This window comes from Gymnodraco acuticeps, unplaced genomic scaffold (assembly GCF_902827175.1).
Source record: "Gymnodraco acuticeps unplaced genomic scaffold, fGymAcu1.1, whole genome shotgun sequence".
NCBI classification, from domain to species: Eukaryota; Metazoa; Chordata; class Actinopteri; order Perciformes; family Bathydraconidae; genus Gymnodraco; species Gymnodraco acuticeps.
In genome coordinates this window covers 79,571-86,094 of record NW_022990198.1, presented here as the reverse complement: position 1 = coordinate 86,094, position 6,524 = coordinate 79,571, and the positions used below count along the sequence as shown (strand labels likewise).

Below are 6,524 nucleotides of genomic sequence, written 5' to 3'. Positions count from 1 at the left end.
GACAGTAAACTACAGATGAAAACCAGTCACACTTCTGATTTTTTTGAAGGACTGCAAACCAAGGCAAGTTCTACCGATGCAGCGTTCATTGTAAATCGGATGAAGGTGACGTGTGCCCCATCAGCCAGAATAATACACTGCCAAGGGTAGCATATTCTTCCTTCATGTACTTATTTAACATCACAGCTCATCATATACTTCCTCAGCAGGCTGTTGACGTACCCTCTCCTACAGCCCTGAAGAGTAGAGACAGTAAGAGTGGCTGTGTACAAAAGCAGCTGACAGAATGCATCCTGGGAGTGTGGTGGCTGTGTGGGCTTGTGCTCTGATGAGACTGACTGATTGTCTTGTTTCTGCCAGATATTGAAAGATTGTGCCTGCTTGGGTAATAAAGCAATTGAACAGACAAAAGGGAAAAAGGGAGGAAATGAAAGTACAAATGCCATATGGTGTCCTGCTGTCACAAGCAGCTGATTGTACACCAAGTGGATTCACATGGGCTATAGTTGACTCTCCATAAAATCTCAATACCATTACACATTGTTACCATTTAACAGCCTTGTGAAATAACAGTCAAACAATGCTTCTGATTACCAATTTTCTTTTGGCTGATGTAAGCAAAACATTCCCCCAATATATAAGAGTTGAAGTGGCAATAGACAACCTATTTACTAGAAGCCATCATTATAAAGTAGATGCTGATTGTACAGTTTAATAGCTACTACAGAACAATGACACCATCAGAGTTCAGATTGGTTTCCTATGGGCCTTGCTTTCACTGTGCAATTCTGTCTGCCTAAGAGTTGCATTCTCCGGGAAATAAAAGGTGTCTCGATTTGAGGCACACCGAAGAAGATGATAACAACTAGAGGAAAGTTAACTGTGGAATCACCACAGATCCTGCTGGCAGTGAATACAAAGAAGGGTGAAGAAAGGAGGGAAATCCGTGGCCATCTTGGATACATTTCCCAGAAACAGAACTGTAACATGCATGTTGATACTCTGCACATGGCCATCATCATGAAATGGATTTGGATTTTTGCCAAATTCCAAATTCAGCTTAAATGTATTGTGATGAACACTTGTAGAAAGCAGTGTTGCTTTGTTAGCTCTGTAACTCCATCTGTACATACTGTATAGTTACAATTACAAAGTTTAGTTGTTTAATTACCAAACTCAAGAAAATATCATTTGGTACGTGTCATACACTGTCCACCCCTTTCTTTGTTCTTGACAAGAAACCCATCAGTGTCTTGCCTAAAGACACTTCACATCTGCTTCAACCCTGGCTGTCCATGTGAATTATTGTCTCCTTGAACACTCCATAGCATACAGTGGATTTATTTTCAGACGTGTGATTTCTGGTGAGAAATAATATGTAAGGAGTAGCTGTCTAAAGAGCTGTGAGTTCACCTTGATTGAATGTTTCAGCCCATTGTTTTTTTTTGGCCCACAAATGTACTGTTTTTGTTCACACTCACCATTTAAATCAACCTCGTTTACAGCAAGAGCAGAAGCTGTTCTTTACAAATGCACTGTAAGCTGTCTGTTAAGCTACAAACAGCAAACAGACAGACTAGGTGACAAGCTGGTGAAGAAAGTTGAAGAAGTAGCACCTAGTAGATATAATTCCAAAAAGTTGGTGGAGACCAACACAGAGCGAATAGGAGAGTGAATATTGGAACTGAAGATGAAAATTGGCCTTTATCGCTAAATCTGGCACAGTTACACGATAGTCTCAAGTGCTTATTGAATTGATGTCCATTTTACCTTTCTTTAATAAATAATTACTACATTTTACTCAAGACTATTTCTGCTACAGTACCACTTATCTCAATGACAGAGCAGAATGGAAGGTAGCCATTTAGTATATTTGTACTAGTACTTTTTGCAATTAAGTACAACAAATGTATGTCCTTGGACAGAGGACATACATTTGCCTGATCTTTCCATCATAACATAATTCACAATGAGAGAGAACACTTCAGATATTTCTTATTGTTGCCAGTAACACACACACACACACACACACACACACACACACACACACACACACACACACACACACACACACACACACACACACACACACACATCTTCCTATTCACCAAATCTGATGCATTGTTAAGACAACATTTATTAATTACTGTGCATTTGATGTGGCTTCATTCATAGATGATAAACTGTTCAGTAAGTAATTCTGTTTCGAAATGGAATGCAACACTTTGAATACATTCCAATTGTGTGTGCTTTAATTGCTTCCATAAATTGCTTTTTTCCTAGATTTATCCTTGTTCATCATGAAATGAAATGTGCTGTCTAATCAATTAATTATCCTGTGTAATTATTTATTAAAGCTTGATTGCATTTCCTGAGCAAGACTGAAGGAACACACTTATTCTCACTTAGTCTGTGACGCATTTGAGAATAAATAGTTGTAGGCTATTAAAATACAATGATACCGTGTGTGGAGATTCATTAATTGAAGTTATGCAAATTAAATATTGACATTTTACTTCACAAACCAGTTCTGTCTGTGTATCCATCTTTAAATCAACATAATGTAATAATGTAAATAATAATAATGTAAATAATAATGTAAATCAACATAATACTTTTAACCACACAAATGTAAAACATATTCATACACAGATGTAAATATTTTGATTTAAAAATTAAAACTGTATATTTTAAGTGTTTATGAAATGATCATAATTTAAATAATAATTATTATAAATGTACAATTCATGCATGGGTGTCTCACCAGCACATCCCCCCCCTAGCTGAAACGCCTAAAATGTACTCGTTTGTTTACTTCCATAACATACGTGACACAACAATTTAAAACTTGCACTTCCTTTGGCTAACGCTTCAACACATTGTAGATGATAGGCTAAGAGGCGGGACATCTCTTAGCAGTTGACCAATCACAACAGAGACGGCAAGCTAACAAATCAGAGCAGACTGGGCTCTGGTTTCAGACAGAGGGTGAAAAGAGGTTCTGTAGCACAGGCAGTATGAGAAAAAGCAAGACCTTTTCGAACATTAAAGCATGTGAACATGTCACAGTAGAGGCACAAAACACAAATTAGCATGATAGGGCCCCTTTAAGATATATGATAATGTAAATACTAAAAGTAAACCTTTGAAAAATAATAGGAGAATCTGGAATTTTAAACATATTGAATTGTATGTAGGTGGGGCCTCTTAGTCACCTTTAAAAGGACATGGCTTGTTTCTGTAATTACAATCCTTCTGGGCAGGGCGGTAGAACCAGTTCTACCTGAAAACACACCTGTCCTGCTCATGTGATCTGAGGCTGACACCCTGTTCACCATACACAGCCTGTGAGTCTCTGTTAGGGTTAAGGTGTTCAGTGCTCTGCTCTAACAAAAGTCTGCTCTACAAAAAAGAAAAGATTCGACCCGACAGAGAGGCGACTCTGAAAGCAAAGGGTAAGGCTCGTTTTCTCTACTCTTAATGGCCGTCTCTCACTTCCTTTCCAAGTCGCTTTCATGGCCGAGGAGGCTGATGGAATTTCATTACTTATGATTGAAAACCAATGGAGTTTTGAAAGCAGAATGAGATGGAAAGGTGCACTCAAAACGCCGGTATACCCTCCAGATGCCAGCAATCTAATTTGCTGTCAATGGTAATAAATGGGGAGTCATCGGATGGCACAGATAAGACGTTATTTCACCATCAGGGTTATCACTTAATATCTGATAATGTCTGTGGGGAGCAATTGTATCCGACAGTTAAAATAGGGGGGCTCAACTCCTGGCCCGAGAAATGATCATCAGCGCGGAATAATTGTTAATCTGTCAAATCAATGTGACTTCACTCAATAAAGTGTTCATAGGGACTTAAGTTTAGGCTGCAGTGTTAATGATTCACTCTTTTGGGAGAGGATTCTACTCTAATGAAAGGGAACAGTTATGCTTTTCATTTGTTCTGCTCTTTATTGCTAAAAAGGACTTTTCATTATGTATATATTGTAAAAGATTCAATATTTGAAAGAAATAATTTGAAACAATCATTATGGCAAGGTCAAACCTGATAATCTGTGTATCTTTATGTATATAAAGATCATTGTATGTACGTAAAGATACACAGATTCAGTAGGGTGCAGTCTAGTAGAGTTAGAGTGTGTGTTGTTGTATGTTCGATTATACAATGTCCTATACATTTTAAGGAGGTGTTGAATTCAGGAATGTTACCTGCGTACTTGCCTAGATTCCTAAAAACAAAGTAAGATGGAGGTGAAAAAAAATACACCGCCTAGTAAGTGCAATGAACAAAGCTTGAGTCATACTGTAGCGTTCACTGTTACACTCAGAGCTGCCAAGTCCAAACGAAGAGAACATAAATCACAGCATTATGACATTTTGGACAGTTGTTGTTATTATTGTAAACAAAGCCTGTTTTGTGAAGCCTGAGAGTGGGAGTTGACACATAATATGCTTCACATTATCCCCTATGAGAGTTCAGCTGTAGTGAAGCTGTGGCACACATACAATAATACATCCCTGCCATTGTCTCCACAGCTCTGATCCATCGGTCCTCACGCTATTGTACTCCACTTGCCTTTTGTTTTAAAAAAAAACAAAACAAGCATCATGGGAACATTTCAAGATGAGGACTTGGATTGGGACGAGAAGAGCCATGACACGAGGCAGACTCAGCCTCCGAAATACGAGGAGACAGAGACTAAAAGCTCCGGGAGGAAGTGTCCCACGTGCTGCCTGAAGACAAGGAACTGTCTGATGAGTGGAGAGTGCGGCAGATGCCTTCAGATCTCCAGCGTCATCGCCATGTGCGGCATGTGCATCCGCATGTTCATATGTAAGTGTCAACCTCACATAAAACCTTTTATAGCTGCCATGTCATGATCAAAAATATTCTGATGTCCGACAAGCTGATTTGCTGCTGAAATTAATATGAATCTGTGGTACAAGAAACATATAACCCTGACATTTAAAAAGTATAATTTGTCTTTTTATCCATTTCTAAATGTACATTCAATTATTCCACACTGGAGATAATCTTTACTATTATTCATTATTGTTTTGTCCTTTTTATTTCCAATTACAGGACCTAACCTTGGGCTTCATAACCTGCTTCTCCCGGATCATCATCATCACTATCACCCTTTATGAGTGATGCCACGTGGTTTTCTTATGATCTGCTAACAATTGTCTTTTTAATTCTTTATCCACAAGGTATTCATTTCACATGATCACTGTCTGTGTTTAGAACAACTTATAAAGTCATTATGAAGGAATTAATGAGTGAATGAATGATTTGATTGATCATTTCTGATGGATCTATATTTAGTAAAATCAGATGTCTTTATTTATATTTTTAGGTACGAAAATTGCAATAAAATATAAAAACTAATATGATGGATAAAAAAGTTATTCTGTTTATGCTACAGTGTAAAACATTTTCTCTTACAATATGAGTGAGAGGGTTTTGGTGAGAAAACAGTGACATATCTGAACAAATGCAAAACTTTGAATAAAGCTTCCAGTAACAACAAGAACAAAAAGTGTTTAATTTCAATGCCAGCAATGATAAAGACCTGCAATTAATTAAAATCCTTTGACGAGCATGATGCAACGACATGACATTATCTGCTGTCATCGCCCTCGTCGGAGGTCACTTAGAGAAAGTTGCTTGGCACAATAAGCAAGCTACGAAGAATGTATTACAAAAAGAAAATCTGTAATCCACAAGAAAAACATAACATTGCTACCTCTGTACTGTATGTGTCTGTTTTCATTATATACATTGAGGGGAAACTGCATCAAAATCCAGAATGACCCAAATCACAGGAGACATTTGTTCACCCTACATACAGTATGAGTGCCAGCAGCGGATCTAAGGTGTCAAGGCTTGTACAGAAGTGTGTGTCTCACAGGCTGTCCGGAGAGACAGTGCGTGGGTGGACAACAGGGGATAATGCCATTGTGTGGAGACATATTACAGTAAGTGATGGGAAGAGAGTTCTTGTGCCTCGAAACTTGAAAGAAATATGCTGCTCAAATCAGTACAGTTGTTTAAGAACGAGCACACATATCTTTCATACCATATCAGATGCAGGGGAAATACATCTTTGTCTGACCTTAAAGGGGGGGGGGGGGGGAAGATAAATTCCCCAGGATCCCCCTTTGAATTTGAAGATGCATTGTTGGGGTGCAACAACATCATTACATACTGTAACTTGATCACATTGGAGGGGAATAGTGTGTGTACTGCCATGTGTAATACTTGATATGCAAAAAGAGCAAGAGCAGCATACACATGTATTTATTTGTTGCTATGTTTATAAATGTCATGTTCTTATATGTTGTATGTTAGGGACTACGGATGGAAATTAGCTCAAAGCTAAAATCCGGCATATTTACACTTGAAACATTATTTGTCTTAAGTGTTCATTAATGTGCATTGTCCCTATTCAAATAAACGATGAAATACCTTTGTTGGACGTGCAGACATCTGAATGCTTGTGATGCTTGCCC

At 38.1% G+C, this 6,524-nt stretch overlaps 1 long non-coding RNA gene across 1 annotated transcript; it reads left to right on the top strand.

Annotated features, from left to right (window-relative positions):
- The first annotated feature begins 3,271 nt into the window (after positions 1-3,271).
- On the top strand, positions 3,272-5,545 carry LOC117547415. The gene is made up of 3 exons (XR_004569180.1): positions 3,272-3,455; positions 4,548-4,845; positions 5,095-5,545. It is a non-coding gene; the product is annotated as an uncharacterized LOC117547415 (long non-coding RNA).
- Positions 5,546-6,524: the final 979 nt, after the last annotated feature.